General features: G+C 45.0%; 1 protein-coding gene across 1 annotated transcript in view; it reads left to right on the top strand.

Annotated features, from left to right (window-relative positions):
* PSMD2 (proteasome 26S subunit ubiquitin receptor, non-ATPase 2) overlaps positions 1 to 19,967 on the top strand; it is a 1,781,804-nt gene that overhangs the window by 666,270 nt on the left and 1,095,567 nt on the right. The gene's annotated exons all lie outside the window — the stretch shown is intronic.

Raw genomic sequence — 19,967 nt, 5'->3', positions numbered from 1 at the left:
TTACCCTTTTGGAACCTATTGGTACCTTAATTCCACAAAGGAGGAGGATAGTGTTCAGATTGTGTATTTTATTTTTTATTTTACATTTGTTTACTGGGAACGTCCGACTGGAACAAGGTCCATTTACAGCAGAGGCCCGGGGAGAAAAGCTCCATAACATAACGGTACAAATACAACAAATGACAAAAAAATTTCTGTACAGAGGCATATATACAATCAGAGCTCCATGTCTTTATATGACGATGCTTAATCCACGAATTACAGAAAATTTCTGTACAGTGGCATACAGTCAAGGAGATTTTTCGTACCTTAGTTTGATTTGAGCAAGCTCAGTATATAGATGGCAAAACTTTGAATTCTGTATTGGGTAGTACAAAGCATAAAAATGAAGGAATGGAATCTGGAAAATAAATTGACGTCTATTCCATATGATGGCATTCCTTTTGCTGAAAACCTATATTAAAGGAGAAAGTCCAGAAACCCCTCAGGTGGGAAAACAAGTTTTAATTTGCAGGGCTCTATGCCTTCTGCTTTTCGGTCTTGTTGTTCTGTACTGAAAAATTATACAACAGGAGAAATGCAAGATTACTACACAGAAGTACAGGAAGGTAGAATTAATAAATGCAGTTGATGCACAATAGCAATGGCACTATGTAAGCAAAACACAATGGCATACACAATGTCATTAACCAACAGTGGTTTTATATATATATATATATATATATATATATATATATATATATATACATACACACACACATATATATATATATTGTGTGTGTGTGTGTGTACATTACAGGTCTCCTTTAATAGATGCCACCTTACGAGACAGAGGGGTTCTGCAAAATCATGAATTAAGACATCTTTCCTCTGGGAAGCAGCCTCAACACCCCTGTGAGTTTGTCCAACTGCTCCACTCTAGAGGCATTCAAGAGTTGACTGTTTATCTGGGGTCATGGTTGGACATACAGAAAAACTGGGTGAACAGGCTACACAGTCCTTTTTCTTATAGGTTCATACTAGGCTATCTGCCCTAGGGCATTTATAAGCCTAGCCAGAATGTGTTTGGCTTTCGCCACCCATTTTAAATTAATTTTGCTATGCCCTTTTTCGAGGTTAGTATACTGTGCCTCTGTCTAACAGTGACACAGACGTGATACCCAGGGTAAACCTAAGATCTCCCATCCACTCATCAAGATTCCTCTTGAAGAGAGTCAGTGAGGGACTCTGTCTAACCTGGACTGGGATTTTATTCCAGAGTGAAGGGAGCCTCTGGGTTATGAATCTGTCCCTCCAGCATGTCCTATTTATTTCAATGCTGAGGTTCAAGTCTCTCGAGCGTGTAGCTCGATGGGATTTGGATTTTTTGAGGTGCAGCATGTCCCTTAATTCCGGGTTGGACATGGCCTTATACGTCAGGCACAGGTCACCTCTGAGCAGGCGGTATGCCACTGAGTAGAGCTGGAGTTTCTTTAACCGGGCAGCATATGGCATCTGTTTGAGCCCTTTAATCCTTTTGGTGAGGTACTTTTGGGGTCTTTCCATTTGCTGCAGGTGTCTGGTAAGGTACATCCCAAAAGGGGCATTGTACGCAATTATGGGCCTGATGAGGGATGAGTAAAGTGGCACGATGACCTCCCCTGATCTAGATGTGAATCCCTTCATGATTAGGTGGGCTATATAAAATGTTTTTCTAACCACTTTGGCCACGTGGTTGTCAAATGAGAGATTGCTATCAACTTGGGTCCCCAGGTCCCTAATTACTTCTGTACTTAATGGATTACCACCTATGTGGTAATTTGTGGGCACTTTGTTTTTGACAAAGGGGATGACTATACACTTTTTGGCATTTAGCTTGAGGCCATGGCTCTGGCACCAGTTGTCTGTTTCTATGAGGCCCTTTTGGAGGATGCTTGTGTCGGCTGGAGAGTCGATTATGGCGCCCAGTTTGCAGTCATCTGCGAACTTGGTCAGCCACAGTCCTTCCGTGTTGGCCTGTACCTCCGAGAAATATATACCGAACAAGAGAGGTCCCAGGACTGAGCCTTGTGGGACACCACTTGTAACTGGTTTGGAGTCTGACATGGCTGCAGCAATTCTAACCATGTGGGGTCTGTCCTTGAGCCAGTTTGCAACCCATCTAGTGACATAGGGGTTTATATTTAAGCTGGTGAGCTTATCTATAATGCCCGAGTGGGGTATTCTATTGAAGGCTTTTCCGAGGTCCAGGTAGGCTGTGTGGACCACCTTCCCCTCGTCAATGGCCTTGGTGACTGTTTCAAAGAAATCAACCAGGTTTAAGAGGCAGGATCTGCCCTTAACAAAGCCGAACTGGGTAGGATCCAGTGTCTGTAGGTCCGCAATATCTTTATTTATGAGGTCCATGATGATCCTTTCCATAGCTTTGCAGACCAAGCTAGTCAGGCTTATGGGGCGATAGTTTCCAGGATCCGTTGAGGCACCACCTTTGTGTAGAGGGACCACTGTTGCTGTACGCCACTCTTTGGATACATATCCTGTAGTAAGGCTGAGATTGAAGAGTAGTTTTATGTTTGGGTTTAGCTCTTCTTGGAGTTCATGTAGGACACAGCCTGGGACACCGTCTGGTCCCATTGATGCTGTGTTTTTTGCTTTGGAGAGGGCAGCTCTTACCTGAGCATCTGAGATGTCAGGGGGGGTAGCACTCTGATGGGATAGATATTTGCCGTTTTGGTGGGGAGGGGGGGAGAAGTTTGCGCTGAACCTTTCAGCTAGGATGTTGGCAATGTCTGTGGGTTCGGTGTATTTTTTTCATTTTGGACTAATTCTGAGCATATCTGGGAATTCCCACCCAGGTTCCTAACATTACTAAAGAAAGCCTTGTGATTATCCTTAGTGTCCTGTGCAATTTTTCTCTCGAAGCTGGCCTTAGACGATTTTATGAGTGCCCATAGTTTTTTGGTAATACTGATCAGAGATGCCTTCCTTTTTTGGTATTTTGCTCTATCATGTAGTAGCTTCCTCCTTCTATTATATAGTTTGTTTATGGCTGGGGTCCACCAGACAGGACGTCTGCCTTTGGAGGATTGGGTCTTGGTTTTATTTGGGATTGCATGATCCATGCATTCCTGAAGGTGTTCATAGAATGCGTTTATAAAGGATTCTGCAGTCTGGGCCGTATTTTCCACAGGCCCGGGGGCTTTGAAGGATTCCACCTTGGTTTTGAGGAGTGTGAAATTTGCTTTAGAGAAGTTTTCACTGTGGTTTTCAGGGCAGGCGGTGGAGTCGGGATGTGAATATCCAGTGAGATTAGTTTATGGTCTGATCTTACCAGTGAGGGATACACTTCTGGTCTGGAGCATAGAGTCCCTATGTTGGTGATGATCAGGTCCAGTATGTTTTCCCCTCTTGGAGTGGTAACAAGTTGTTCCATAGCATTTGAGTTTATAAATTCTAGGAACCTTTGGGCTAGGGTGTTGGAGCCAGAGTAATGCTCCCAGTTTATGTTTGGGTAGTTGAAGTCGCCCAATATAATGGTGTTTGGAGAGACCTTTATATTTTCCATTGTTCTCAGGAAGGCCGAGTGGGGTTCCTGGGTTTGGGAGGGTGGTCTGTAGCAGGCTATAAACTGGAAGGCAGTTTTACCCACTGTTTGTTAGTTGCACATGGATAGTCTCTGATGCTTCATGCTGTGCCACCAACCTGGAGGACTGGGTATCTTTGACGAATATTGGTACTCCCCCTCCTTTTGTGGTTCGGTCCAAGTTTTGGGGCTGAAAAGCATGGTATGAGGTATAACCTGGTAGTGCTGGGGTGCTCTCGGGAGCCTTGAACCAGGTTTCTGTTACTGCACAGATATCTATGTTCTCCATGCTAAGGAGAGTTTCAAGTTCGTGCATCTTGAGGTTTAGACTTCTGGCGTTGAGTAGCATTACTCTTAGTTTCTTATCCCTTGTGATACCTATGGAGGTGGGTTTGTCTTTTGAGCCTTGCCTAAAAAAGGCACTATGGGGGTAGCAAGAGCCTTTGCCAATATTCGAAAGCCCAGGGGTGACAGGTGCAAGCCGTCCCTAGCGAAGCATCGTGGCTTGTCAAGCATGTCATCCCAGGCTGACAGGCATTGGATCCCCTTTGAATGACACCAATACTTAAACCAATTGTTGAAATTGATCATCTTGTCTTCATATTGTGGCATCATTCTTGGTGAGGGTAAGATGCTACTCCAGGTCAGGGTCATACTGGCCTGGGCTACATGCTCAAAGAGCTCCTCTGTCTCTTTTCATGTAGTCCAGGGAGGTACGTCTCAGGTCATTCACACCAGCATGGACAATGACTGAGTCATATTTGTACTTGCCTTGGAGTGACCTGAGTGCTTGTGTTATGTGGCAGATCCTAGCACCCGACAGGCAGCTCACCGTGACCTTCTTGTTCAGCCTGGTGAGCGGGATGTCAGTGTGCCTGATGATAATCACCTATTACAAGTGTATCAGGTGTGTTGTTTAGCCTTAAGGGCTGTGACTGTTCGGCACACTGGCTTTGTGAGCTATGTGTTGCACGTGTTTTGTTTTGGGGTTAATACCAAGATTGTAGTCCCTGTCCTTCTAGGTGTACCACTCTGCCAGAAGAGGGCAGCGGCAAAGGGTTTTGCTCTGCTCCTTTAAAAAATGAGCCACCCAAGAGGTTCCTCTAGACTAGAGAGGGTCTGAAGTCACTTTCATATTATTTTTAGCTCTCTCAAAAGTCAAATTCCACAGGCCATTGTTAGACTTAAACAGCCTAAGCAGTTATGTAAAAAAGACTGGGTGGTCATAGTGTAAGCAATGCTTATTTGCATATCTGAAAGAGATTACATGTGCTGTAAAGACCTAAAGGCTACTTGGCTCCATATCATGATTGCCAAAATGTCCTGAAAGCATCTCTACTTCCAGCCACTTATGATCAATTCCAAACACTATGGTCTCACCACAGCCTTCCACCCCAACTCCCTGGAATGTTCATGCTTATCTGGTATCACAACCTGTCTCAGGCTAAATGGAATCCATATCTTTCTAGATCTGGACAGTTGTTTCCCTGCTGCAAAATAAGCGTCTCTTATTTTAGCAAGAGACTATTTTTGTGTTTGCGTATGTCCTTTGGCATTTCTGCTGGTCTTTTCATACCACAATTAGAGCCATTACAGACTCTTATTATAGGATGCCGTCTGGGCTGTAGAATAAGAATTGTGAAACTTCCTGAAGACAGAGTGGTAAAGTTAAAAAAAAAAAAAAAATGTGATGTCAGAGCTCCACCTAATGTCTTCCTGTCTTGCAGCTCTGATTTCTTCAAGTCATAGGTCTGAAGGGTGCCACAGTCACACTGGTTCCCATGCAAAGTTCTACATGAGAGTGTTACATTGAACTTTGAAGGTGCAGTAGTCCTAGTCCATGGATGCAGTGATGAAATCTGTTTATCATTCATCTGTCTGCATACATACATATATCATCTAGACAGTGTAGCCAGTCATCCTTCCTCTCTCACAGCAGGAAGGGCACAATTTTACCCCCCCCCCCATGTCTAGAGCAACTGCCGATACCTCCTCTCTGGGGTGGGAGATGGGCGTTTCGAGGGGAGAACTGCTCAAGGGATATGGACACAGTGAGAGGTCTAACTTCCCATCAGTGTACTAGAGATGAGAGCAGTGCCAAAGTTATAGGCTGTTAAGAACTTCCTTCCCCAAGTGTGATTTCTGTCTGTGTAGACAAAAAGTATCTATAGTGTATGTCAACACTTGGACATTAACATTGTTGGTTTCAGAGCATAGGGTATATTGTGTGGGTAATGGTCAGATCTGATATTGTTAATCCTTACGCCTGGGTTATTGGTTCTGACCTCGGAACCGAGCCGGCCATCTCCCAAGCTCACGACAGCCACAAACCCTCGAACTAAATTCTTACCCACAATTCCCCTCTCCCTGTTACCTCAGACTTAGTTTGCCGCATCGCCATTCAGTCGTGTTAAGCCACTTCTTTTGAGCTAAGTAAACTTCTTTGATAATACTTTATCGTATTGAAGTTATTCTCTGTTCTAAATTTGTTGAATAGTTATCTCTTACCCTATCGCATCTAGAAACTCTTTTTAGATTTCTCTAGCCCTTCTTTCTTACCATGAGTTAACTCTTTTACCATCATTGGTAAATTCTTTCCTGCTTTACCTTTGGGCATTTCTTGTACCATTGTTGGTACTTTCTTCCTTCCTCCTATCATGGCAGAGAGAAAAGGTAGTCCGGGATTTAAAAGATGTGCGGATTGTGGGCGTAAATTGCCTATTTCGGATGCACATGCATTATGTGTTTACTGTTTGGGTGTGCCTCACTTGACTGTTGACCCGCCTTGCGGGGTTTGTGCTAATTTCTCTAACAGGACTTTGGTGGAAAGGAAAAATAAGCTGATTTTAAAGGGACTTCTTAAATCTTCCTTTTCAGAGGCTATTTCTGGGACGGAGGCTTCAAACCCTCCTGGTTCCCATAAGAAAAGAGGTCAACACAAGAAGTCCAAGTCTGTCCCGTCGTCTCCTGCTGGGGACAACCTGGAACCGAGACCTAAGAAGGCCAAACTTTCTAGTTAGGATTTGAATTCCACAGCCCCGAGGCTCTCTGTCCCTAGATCTTCGGCACCGAAGCCTTTGGCACCACCCGTTACTTCGGCACCAAATTTTGTGCCCTATACCTCATTGGAACCAAGGGACCCCTTGGTTCAGACTTCCTTATCAGCACCAACCTTTTCCCCTGTGCAGACCTTTCCGGCGTCGATGACTGTTCTGACGTCAGCTTCTGCTTAGACTCCAACTATTTTCACGGCACCGTCTACTCTCTCAGTACAGACTACCTCGTTTTCCACACAGACTATTTTGGCACCTACCATAGTGCCAACTACCACTTCGGCACTGGCCTCGACAGTGCAGACCTTACCTTCGGCGCCAATGATCTCCTTGGTGCAGACACCAGTAGTGCAAGCCTTCACTGCTCCATTGTTTTTGGTGCAGACACCTATTTTAGCACCGTCTAAAGACCCATTTGTGGGTACCGAGTTTCCTGCATCCTTGAATAGACCTGACTTCCCTTCAGCTATGTCTGTGAGATCCATTAGAAGCCTCTCGGAACATGATGTGGTGCGCCTTGTGGATCAATTGCTTTTGGCCAGAGGTATCCAACACTCCAGAAACTACTCTTCCTTTGCAGGTGATCATCCTTCTCCAAGGACTCCTACTTATTCTCCTCCTTCATTGCCTTTGAAGCCCCCTGCTGTAGCACAGACTTCACTCACTTCGGCTGCTTTCATGGACCTCACTAAGGAGTCGCAGTTGCCTTTGTGGCAAGAGAGACTTGTCACTCCAGTCACTACTCTGGGTGCTAGCTGTGACGTACATACTCCGGTTTTTCACAGCCATCCATGGACTCTGAGTCGGCGGGCTGATTTGCTTGAGCGGGGTGTGACCTCCTCGAGTGGACCAGCCTTCCAACTCATGGAGAAGGCTCTCGCGTCTGTTGGCGATCTTGTGCTGTCAGTGCCCCCATCCTCCTCTGGACCGCAATTTACACAAGGCACCTCTAGCGGACACCGGGTACAAGGGCCTCAGGACACACTCCCAGTGGAGACTCCTCTTGCGCTGTCTTCTCCAGATTCTTCCCCTGAGGAAGTTCATTTTAAGAGTTCATGTAAGAAGAAGCATGTGGACTCACCTGAAGAGTCCCTCACGAAAGACACAGACTTTGATGGGGAAGGATCCCTTTGGTCACCTTCTGAGGTAAATACTTAAGCAGGAGCGGTGAGTGGTGGCCCTCTAACCTGACCTCTGGCAGGCCTTTCGTGCCCGGCCCCTTACCTCTTGGGTTACTCCACCTACAGACTACCTTGTCCGGCTCGTCTTACAGCATGCTTGGAAGGCTCCTGATGCCATTGTCTCCATCCCCTGCAGACCTAACAAAATCCTGCCCCCTCCAGATAGTGAGCCTCACTGATCCAAAGGTCTTCCTGTAGGTGTCTTGGTGGTGGCGGCTGCAACAAAGAAGGATCTTGGGGAAGAAAGCCAGACTGTCCACCCACCCAACAAAGAGTCCCAGACACTGGACAGATTAGGGCAGCGTGTCTTTGCATCAGCAACCTTTGCAGTCAGGTACCTGAATTATATGGCACATTTTACCAGGCTTCAAAAAGAGCTCTCTGAAACCTTGGCCAGAGCTGTCTCTGATGAGGTCTAGGACAAAGTGGCCTCAGTTAGCCACCCTTGAATGAATTTCTAACTCCTCCATGCATCTGATTTCTTACGCATTAGAAGTAGCAGCTAGAGCAGCGGGTGCAGGCATTGTCATGAGACGGCATGCCTGGATGTGCTTGTGTGATTTCACAGAACCCTTCAAGGCTTCCTTTCTGAATGCTCCCATTGAAGCCTCTTTGTTGTTTGGATCCAAGGTTAAAGACGCACTGGCTAGGTGTGAACAGGATGGTAAGACCCTTTCTGCCCTGGGTGTCCACTATTCTTCTCCTCAATGGAGTTTCTCCAGAAGCCAGAAGAGTGGGAAGATGTGCCACAAAAAGTCTCAGGGTTCTTTGCCTCTAGGGGAAAATTCAGCTTGTGTGTAACAGAGGGGGAAACTCATATGGAAGATGCCCCTTTTGGGGCAGAGGAGGTCTGTGTAATCAGGGTTCCAGAGATTCTTTCTCTGGCCAGTCCTATCAGCGCGCCTGAAAAGTGGCCCAACTGCTTTCCTCTGGAAGCGGTTGGGGGGGTCGTTTTTCTTTGTACCCTTCTGCCTGGCTAACCATTACCACTGATTCTTGGGTACGAGAGATAACCAGAGGTTATCATATTCCCTTCGATCTTTGTCCCACCCCACTAAGGATCTTACCCGATGTTCCACCCAGTCAAAGGGTAAAAGCAGCATTAGAGATTTCAAAGCTGCTAAGAAAAAGGAGTCATCCAGATAGTCCCACCAGCCCAAATAGGGTCCGGATTCTAATCAAGATTATTTTTAGTGCCAAAACAGATGAGGGACTGGAGACCAATTTTGGATCTCAGTGTACTTAACAAATTCGTAGAAGTACAGAAATTCCGGATGGTCACAATACAGTCTATCCTCCCATTCCTGGAGACAGACGATTAGATGTGCTCTATAGATCTTCAAGATGCTTACTACCACATAAAGGTGGACACACCATCGAGAAGATTCCTTCGCTTCCGTGTGAGAGCCAGTCATAACCAGTTCTGAGTACTGCCCTTCGGACTCTCTACAGCCCCCAGAGTGTTCACCAAGTGCATGGCGTCGTCGCAGCTCATCTGCGACTGCAAGGATTCTTGGTGTTTCCATACCTAGACAACTGGCTTATCACCACCCCCACCAGACAGCTATTGGTAAAAGCCTTGGCATACTCTCTTCACACTGCAGAAAGGTTAGGCATAACTATAAACTGGCAAAAATCCAACCTATCCCCATCCCAATCCATAGAATTCATTGGGGTCCTGTTGGATACAAAGAACTGCACGGCATCGATTCCAGAGCACAGAATTTTAAGGATAAAACAACAACTCATACCCATCCTCTCAAGGGAATGATTGACAGCACATTCTGTTTTCCAGCTGTTGGGTTCCATGGCAGCTTCCATCATCATTGTCCTCCTCGCGAGGTTTCACATGAGGCTTTTACAATGGTTACTACTCACCCAGTGGTACCCTTTTCAGTTTCCTCTCTCATCCCAGATTTGGGTGACTCAGAGATGCAAACAAGACTTGATTTAGTGGATGTTGCAGAACCCGTCGCAGTAGTCTCTCCCCTTCACACCCCAACAGTCCAAGGCCGCAGTGAACCATGGCCGCCTCCTTGATGGGGTAGGGGGCTTTTTCAGGGGAAGACTGTTCAAGGCACGTGGTTGCACCTAGAGGCTCATCTGCATATAAATGTCCTAGAACTGAGGGCGGTGCTTCTAACGTTGCAAGCATTTCATCCCCTCCTTCCGTCAGGGATGATTGCAATACAATCAGACAAACATGGCTGTAGTCTGGTACATCATAAGATACACAAAAATGCCACTAATCCACCTGGCCGACCTATTGTCTCTGGATATGGGTCCCTTACTGAACCATTGTCTGAATATCTAACTCAATACTTAAAACCGCTACTCTTGTCTATAAGAGCTAGAATTCAAGACACTACCCAGTTTTTGGAGATTATTAATGAGACTCAACTTGAACCCCATTGGCTATTATGCACTTTGGACATTACCTCTCTTTACACTAATATCCCACACTGGGCAGGCTTACAAGCTTTGGACTATTGGTTGGCTAGATCTGGCTTATATCAACCTGGATTTAATACTTTTTTAGTATGTCTCACAGAATATGTGTTGACCAGCAATGTCTTTTACTACCAAATTGAATGTTTCTGGCAAACTAAAGGTACCGCTATGGGTGTGTCTTTCGCACCCATTTATGCGGATCTTTTTATGGCATATATTGAGGAGATCATGATTTATGACCATAATCATAACATTTACATGTGTGAGATGGACATCTGTCGTCGTTATCTGGATGTTTGTTGGTTGGTGTGGAAAGCTGATGAATATTATCTCAAGGAGTTTCTGGATTACCTTAATGACAATATATGGGGCATTGAATTTAAGTTGACCTATAGTAGATCCAGGATGTTATTTCTGGACGTTGAGATCAATAGAAATGAGGACGACACTTTGTCCACTACGTTATTTAGGAAATTTCCAGAATTGAACTCCTTGTTACATGCCACCAGCTTCCACCCACAACATATCATCCAGAATATACCCAAATCTCAGTTTTTAAGAGCCAGAAGAATTTGTTCCAACCAACAGTCTTATGTCCAGACTCGTGATGACTTGGTCCGAAGATTTATTGACAGGGGTTATCGCCCAGGTACAGTGCATTTGGCCAAACGGTGGGCCTCAAATTTAAATAGACAGGATTTGTTATCCTACAAAGATAAGAATAATGTTTTGGTCCAACAGCCCTTACGTCTGGTTACCACCTATGGACGTAATACACGGGGCTTTATGAACATTATACAGAGACATTGGAATGTGTTGAGGGCTGATACTAAATTAAATTCTTTTCTTCTAGATAGATGTTCCTTTTCATTTAGAAGGGGTCAGACTATTGGTTCCAAACTTAGTCATTATAAGAGGGTTTGTCCTGATACTACATTTTCCACTCAATGGTCTCTTATAGGTGGACCTGTCCTAGGATGTATTCCATGTGGTCATTGTTCATTTTGTACCCGTGTTCTACATACTAGGGAATTTAGCAGTAAAAACACTTCTGAGGTCTTTGATATTAAATTTTGGGCCAATTGCAGTACTGAGTGGGTCATATATTTGGTGACCTGTACTTGTTCTGCCTTTTATGTGGGCCAGACCTCTAGAGCGTTTCGTTTTAGAATGTGTGAACACTTGAGTGACATTAAGAACAAACGCTTGACCAATGCACTGTATAAACATAGTGTACAACATGCAGCAGCCTCCTTTAAGTTTATCATTGACTGCATCAAAGGCATTTGTAAAGACAAACATCATTGGCATGAGATACTTTGTTTTAAGGAGAAAAAATGGATTGTAAAACTTGGAGCTCTATTTCCACCTGGTCTCAATGACCAATTTTGAACTAAGTATTTTGATTGGTTCTTATGGGGTTTTCCATCATATATATGTAAGCATTTAATTATGTTGACTGTTTAAATTTCACTGATGAAGGCTCTGTGGAGCTGAAACCGGTCTGAATGTGTTACTTCAGCTTCATGATTGTATTTGAATTATAGGGGGCTTTGTCCCTTTTTGTGAATAAATTCTTTTTGTATGTTGGCACTTTCCAACACTTGCTGGCTTTTTCGTTTTTTGGACTTTTTGACTTTCTTGCCGGGCAAGAGTTCCACGTGCACCTGCCCTGTGTATGTACATCAACAAACTAGGCAGAACCAAATCCTACCCACTCTGTCAGGAGGTCATGAGGATATGGCACTGGGCGATGGCTACCAGCCGCTTTCTTTTAGCAAAGCACATTCCTGGGAGATGTCCTTCAAGGATGCATCTGCAGTCATAACAAATGGGTTGTCCTGTCGTCAGGCAGCCCTTCGGTCGGCCGGATTCCAAAGTCTGGGTCCGGCTTCGGCTGATGTCGCACTTCACCCAACGTCATCTCTGCTGGTCTTCGGGTATAAAGGCATCAGCCGACGCCATTTTCCTCAGTCTTTCTTGCCGCGTGGCGCCCGAAGCAGAAGCTGTTCGCAAGTGCCGGTCGGTCAGATCCAGAGATTACTACTACCGAATACTACTTCGAAGACTTCTAAAAAGCTAAGTACCCGTTGGGGACTCTTTCTTGCCTCAGCCGATGTCAGAAAAAGTCAATAACTGTTTAACTTGTGGGAAACAAATACCTCATAAAGATTTCCACTCTTACTGCCTGCCTTGCTTAGGCCCAGACCACGACGTAGCAGCCTGTTCGGCCTGTGCTTCCTACAACCGGCGAATGCTTAGGCGTCGGTCGGAGTTTGCTGAACAGTTTTTCGGCTCAGATTTTGCGTACATTATGCCGTCGGATCCTCCGACTACCCAAATTGTTAAAAAACGCAAAGAAAAGACCGACACTCGCGGTCCGCGTTTCGGCGAAATCACGGTTAAGCAAAGCGAGTGTCTCGGTTTCGGCCGAAACCGAGAAAACCGGTCAATCTTCAGCCGAATCCACGACTACTACTGAGGCTCCTGCTACCTTAGTTGAATCGGCCTCAGAAGTTTTGCCTACTACTGTGGTTCCTAGTGATTTATCAGACACCATCCCTTTGGATGTCTCTACCCCAGCACGTGGTGCTGCTAGGCCTCCTGCAGCCATGTCTATTAAGGCCTTTGCCAGAGCTAAAGCAGCCAAAACTGTTAAATCAGTGCCTGTTAAGCCCCCCTCACACAGGCCCACTTCTAGTTCACAAATGCTTACTCTGGCAGAGGATTTAATATCCTTAATTAGGGGATCCCAATCTCACCCAGACAGGGCCTCTCAGCCCCCAGAAAAGAGACCTAGAGCAGAGCCCCCCGAGCCAGTGTCCTCTGATGATTCTTCGGATGACTCAGACATTACAGATCAGCCAGAGGCTCCTTTTTGTACTTATGAAGATTCCGATGCTGAAGAATCCATTCCATCTGCCTCTCCACCAGAGGAATTTTCCTTTAGGGAAACCTTACATGCCATGAGAGAAAAATTCCAATGGCAGGGACAAGATTTCTCAGATTCAAGAAAAAGGCTTAGGACATTTCTGCACTTACCACAACATAGGCCCTTAGCTATACCTCCAGTACTGCCTGTTGTGGATGATGCATTTAGTGATGTTTGCACTGCTCCTGATACTTTACCTCCAGCCCCTGCCAAACCAGATAGATTTTACAGGGTGCCAGACACTCATCACCACCTATACAAGGCCCCACTTGCAGATCCTGAGACTATATCCCAGGGGCCTAAGGCAGTAGCCTCGACCTCAGCAAAAAACCCTATTCCTTCTGAAAGGGAATCCAGGTCCTTAGAGAGATGGGGGAAAAAAGTTTACACCTCTGCTACTCTTTTAAACTGTCAGTTTCATATGATCCAATACCAAGAGTTTATGCTTGATCAGTTAACTAAGAAACTGTCCTCTGATGACTCCTTAGATAAGAAATATGTTTTAGAAATGGTGAATAACATTCAGCAGGTTAGCAACCATTCTTTAAAATGTGGCTATGATGCACTGGAGGCTTCATTTAGATCAGCCATGACTGGCACAGTGATAAGAAGGCATGCATGGTTGAAAGAACAGGTCTTGCCGGATCATGTTAAAGCAAAGCTGTTAGATGCTCCTATGGATAAGGCCAGTCTATTTGGTACACCTGCTCAGCAAGTAATGAAGAAAATGGAAGAGAAGGCAAAATCTGTACAAACAGTTAAGGATTTCTTACAGGTTCAGCCCCAAGGTTTAGCAGGAACTGGCCTGCCAAAATTGGTCCTTTCCAGACTCCTCAAAATCTCAAAGAGGCAGGAATAGCCGCTCTAGAGGCAGAAATCAATCCAGAGGAGGTGCCTACAGAGGACGACAGTGGCAAGGCAATAACCGAGGCACAGACACAACCACTGCCACTGCAACAGGACAATCACAGTGACTTGGCTCTGACACGCCTACCAGGGAGCAAATAGCAGCACCTTTAGGCGGAAAGTTAGCCTTATTTTCGAAAAATTGGCACTATATCACAAAAGACAAGTGGATTTTGCAAACCATAGACCGAGGCTACAGGTTCCACTTCCACACCTTACCAGTAAAAAGAGGAATGCCAAACCTACCTCCAAATCAAAAAACAGAAGCTCTAAAGCAGATAGCGCAATTAACAAAGATGAGAGCTGTGGAAAGAGTACCAATAACAGAACAGGGCAAAGGATTGTACTCCAGACTCTTCCTAGTACCAAGAAAAGAGAAAAGTTGGAGACCTATTCTCGACCTGTCCGTCTTAAACACATACATCATTGTCCCAAAATTCAAAATGCTGACCCTACAGCAACTTCTTCCCATGCTGGGCAAGGAGTGTTGGCTGGTAACTCTAGATCTCAAGGAGGCATACCTGCACGTCCCCATACGTCCAAATTGCAGAAGATACCTCAGATTTCTTGCAGGATCAGAGCATTATCAATTCTCAGCATTGCCCTTTGGCTTATCTACTGCGCCCAGAGTATTCACAAAATGCCTGGCATCAGTAATCGCTCACTGCAGGCTACAGGGAATCCAAATTTATCCATACCTGGACGACTGCCTGTTACAAGCGGACAACAGAAGCAAGCTGACAACAGATTTACAAAGAGTCATTTGCTTACTACAAGCTCTGGGATACACAGTCAATTTACAAAAGTCAAGACTGATACCATCCCAAACAAGAACATTCTTGGGTGCGGAATTGGACACAGTAAAACAAATGGCATTCCTAACTGCAGAAAAACAAAAACAACTCCCTCTTTACTTCTTGGCATTAACAAAGCAGAACAAACTAACAGCAAGAAAAGTACTGCAGGCCTTGGGCTTCATGGCATCATGCATAATCTTGGTCCCACATGCCAGACTGCATATGAGAAAGCTACAGTGGTACCTAAAGAATTTATGGTCTCAACACAGGCACAGCTTAGAAACCGAAATCCCACTAATCCCATGCCTGAAACAGGAGTTCCTATGGTGGGCTCAAGCATGCCAGTCAAACCCAGGCTTGCCCTTCCACAACTTTCAAGCAAGCCAAACCATCACAACGGACGCCTCAGACCTAGGCTGGGCGCACATGTTGGACAAATGCATACAAGGATTGTGGACTCCAGACCAGCTGCACCTGCACATAAACCAAAAGAAATGCTGGCAGTAAAACTAGCAATCCAGAAATTCAGACCATTCCTCAAAGAAGGCCATTTAATGATAAGGACAGACAACACCACAGTCATGTGGTACATCAACAAACAGGGAGGCACTCATTCATACCCCTATGCAGAATGACTCTGGACCTTTGGAATATGGCTCTGAGCTACAACATCCAGTTACAGGCAATATTTGTGCGGGAAAAGAAAACACCCTAGCAGACATGTTAAGCAGAACCACCTCGGATGCTCACGAATGGATGCTACACCCAGACATCTTCAAGGCCATCACAAAGAAATGGGGAATGCCACAAATAGACCTATTCGCATCCCCACTCAATCACCAGCTCAAAAAATTCTGCACAAGGACATACCACCCACTTGCATGGAAGGTGGACTCTCTATCCTTCAGTTGGAAAGGCCTGACAGCATATGCATTTCCACCTCTTCCTTTGATGCACAAGGTACTACTGAAAATCAAAGAGGAACGTCCAAGGATAATCCTGATAGCTCCGAATTGGCCAAGTCAACACTGGTATCCATTGCTGAGGAGCATGTCTCAGGGGAGAATGTGGTTAATACCCCTGATGCCTTTGATGTTAACTCAGAACAACTACAACATCATGCACCCAAACCTAAAAACCTTGCAACTGACTGCCTGGAACATCACATAGCAGCAACTAACCCAGACCTATCCCAAAGGGTTAAAGACATTATCCTTGAAGCCCGCAGACCTTCAACAAGAAGGAACTATGCAGGAAAATGGAAAAGGTTTGTCATTTGGAGTACTGAAAGAGGAAAAGATGTGTCGAACATAGATATTGCTAACATCCTGGAGTACTTGGCAGAGCTTCTACATACAGGCCTGTCCTATTCCTCCATCAAGATACATGCATCAGCTATTTCAGCAGAATACAGCTTGATCCACCTGTCTTTTCGCATCCTCTACTCAGGCAGTTCCTCAGAGGGATCAAGAATGTAAAACCTCCTAGGAAACCACCATTACCAGCATGGGACTTGAACTTTGTGCTAGAAAAATTGACACTCCCTCCATTTGAACCAGCAGCAACAGCAGATCTTCAACACCTATCATGGAAAACTGCTTTCCTACTGGCAATTACTTCAGCAAGGAGGGTTTGAACTACAGGCCTTAATGGCAGTACAACCCTTCCTAATCTTCCATCAAGATAGGGTGTCCATGAGAACTAATCCTACATTTATGCCTAAGGTGGTATCCAGAGTGTCTTTAAACCAGGCAATCCACCTACCTACCTTCTTTCCCAATCCACAGAACAGGGGGGAAAGACTGCTGCATACCTTGGATGTACATAGTCAGTTACGCTACTACCTGGACAGAACCAAAGGTGACAGAAAAACTGACCAGCTTTTAGTCGCCTATGCAACAGGAAGGGAAGGAAAAGCAATTTCCAAACAGACAATCTCCAAATGGATAGGAAATTGCATAAGATTCTGTTACTCCTACCATGGAAAACCAATTCCACAGAACATAAGACCTCATTCTACAAGGGCTACAGCCACTACCACAGCTTTCTTACGAGGAGTGGCAACCAAGGACATTATTGAGGCGGCTACTTGGACCTCCGTGCATACATTTGCCAAGCATTATAATTTACCTCTATACTCTAGATCCCGAGCAGGGTTTGCCACTGCTGTACTGCAAGGGATCCTAACTACACCATAATTCTTCTTCCTCCTCCCCTAGTTTGGCTATGGTATTCTACCCATTTGTTATGACTGCAGATGCATCCTTGAAGGACATAGTACAGTTTTGTACCTACCATAAATGTAGATGTCCGAACAGGATAGCATCTGCAGTCAGGATTACCCACCCTCCTTCCCCTCTGTGGTACTCCTAGGGTATTTACCCTCCTAATAGCTAGCGGGGGGGGGGGAGTCTCTTATGGTGTATTTGTTTGTATATATGTACATGCATGCTTATTTTTTGTGTTTGCCTTCAACTATTTTGGAAACATTGGCATTTATCCAAAATTTAGCTTTCCAAGAGGGCAACTGGCATCTGGGGGAAGAAACACTGAGGGAAATGGCGTCGGCTGATGCCTTTATACCCGAAGACCAGCAGAGATGACGTCGGGTGAAGTGCGACATCAGCCGAAGCCGGACACAGACTTTGGAATCCGGCCGACCGAAGGGCTGCCTGACGACAGGACAACCCATTTGTTATGACTGCAGATGCTATCCTGTTCGGACATCTACATTTATGGTAGGTACAAAACTGTACTTTCCAGTGTGATAGCAGACAGATTAAGCAGGTGCATTCTGCAACCACACGAGTGGTCTTTGAATCCTCTTATATTGGCAGAGATTTTCAACTGCTGGTGTTTCCCTTGCTGTGACCTTTTTGCATCCCCAACAAACTGCAAGTGCAGCAATTACTTCGCCATGATTCCCCCTCGGGGACAGTCACCCAGGGATGCTCTAGTCCACTATTGGCCCTCGGGTCTGCTTTATGCCTTTCCCCCTCCCCCTCTCATTCCCCAGTTCCTGAAGAAAGCCCGCCGGTTGAACAGCAGGATAATCCTCGTTGTGCCATATTGGCCTCTGAAAATTGTTTCTCCTTCGTATGGCCTCACGTGCTAGATCAACCATGGATTCTCGATCCAACTCCGGATTTGATCTCCTATCCACAGAACCTGATTCACCCCAGCCTGAACAGCCTGAAGCTCACAGCTTGGTTCCTCCATTTCCAGTGATTGCCAGGCAGACTGATCTTTCTTCTCCAGTACGCAACATTCTTATTGCGTCTCATAAGTCGTCCACCAGAACTACTTATCTCAGCAAGTGGAAAAGGTTTACCATTTGGCTGAAGGAAAAAGAGAGAGACCCTTTTTCAGCACCAGTACCAGTAGTACTGGAGTACCTGTCCAGTTTATTCCAATCAGGCCCATCTGCTTCCACCATTAGAGTTCATTTGGCTGCGATATCTAATTATCACAGTGGTGTCCATGACTCTTCTCTTATGTCACACAAATTATGCAAGACTTTTCTAAATGGCTTAAATCATTTGAAACCCCCTTTTTGAGAACCTAGCCAGCCATGGGATCTGTCTTTATTCCTGCAAGCATTGACTGCGGCTCCTTTTGAACCAGCGTTTTCATGCGACCTCAAGTTTCTTTCTTGGAAAACTTTGTTCTTGGTCGCCATTACTTCGGCCAGACGCATCTCCGAACTTCAAGCTCTATGCATCAAACAGCATTACTTAATCTTTCATAAAGATAGAGTGTCATTGAGAATTAATCCTTCCTTCCTGCCATAAGTGATCTCTGAAATGTCCATTAACCATTCCATTGAATTGCCAGTTTCCTTTGCCAATCATTCTAACAGACAAGAGTATTGTCTACATAACCTTGACATTCATAGGCAACTTCGTTTCTATCTGGACAGAACTAAGGTTTCTCACAAGTCATATCAGCTATTCCTGACCTATTCTGGTCCTAGACTTGAATGTGCTGTTTCTAAGATTACATTGGTTAAATAGTTAAGACTGTGTAACATTTATTTACAAAACTCACAATATCCCTTTGACTGCAGCCATTAGGGCTCATTCCACTAGGTCTGTCACAACTTCTGCTGCCTTCCATGCTGGAGCTTCTTTACCTGACATTTGTGCAGCTGCAACTTGGGGTAGACCTCATACCTTCATCAGCCATTACAAATTGGATTTGGCCTCCAGAGGAAGAGCGTCCTTTGGTTCAGTGGTGCTCAGGAATGTACTTCCATGAGAGCCTCCCAGGAATAAAGGTAGCTGGGGACTCTGTCCCAGGCGTAAGGAATGAACGAGGATTAACAATATTGGATAAAGAAGTTATGTCTTACCATAACGTTCCATCTGTATTGTTGATCCTCGTTCAGTCATTACGACCCTTCCTCCTTCCCCCTCCTCAGGCTTGTAGTGGATCTCATCATCCTGTTCCAGTAGGTTCTTTGACCAGAGGTAGCCTCTACTTCCTTTGACTGGCAAACTCAATCTTAGGTAATGGAGAGGGGAATTGTGGGTAAGAGTTTAGCTTGAAAGTTTGTGGCTGTCGCGAGCTTGGGAGATGGCCGGCTCGGTTCCGAGGTCGGAACCAATAACCCAGGCGTAATGACTTAACGAGGATCAACAATACAGATGAAACATTATGGTAAGACATGACTTGTTTTTTTGTTGGGCTTTGCTCAAAGAATCAGTCAGTTTGTTTTGACTGATAAAGTAGAATTCTCTTTAAAACACTTTACCAGCCTCATAAAGTAAAATAAACTCAATTTATTCGCAGAAAAAATGGGTTTCGGTTACTTTGCACAACTTTTATTTAAACTGACAGGAAAAAAGAGCACTCCAATTTAAAAGTATGATAGTCTTGTGACAGTCCATTAAAACACAAAACTCATAGCTTTAAGACAACTTTCCTGAATGTTTAGAAAATGGAAGGGTTTTCCCCAAAGGAAGATTCTGTCCAGCAAAGGAACAGCACCAAGCTGACCTTCTGTCCTTGAAAGCCTTGGAGGACTGTACTGTTTGGCAGTAGGAAAGCTGTAAAGGGCTTGGTGCCCAAACTTGTCTTTTAGTC

Source organism: Protopterus annectens, chromosome 4.part1 (genome assembly GCF_019279795.1).
Source record: "Protopterus annectens isolate FY-2018-M chromosome 4.part1, PAN1.0, whole genome shotgun sequence".
NCBI lineage: Eukaryota > Metazoa > Chordata > Ceratodontiformes > Protopteridae > Protopterus > Protopterus annectens.
This window is presented reverse-complemented; position numbering and strand designations above follow the sequence as displayed.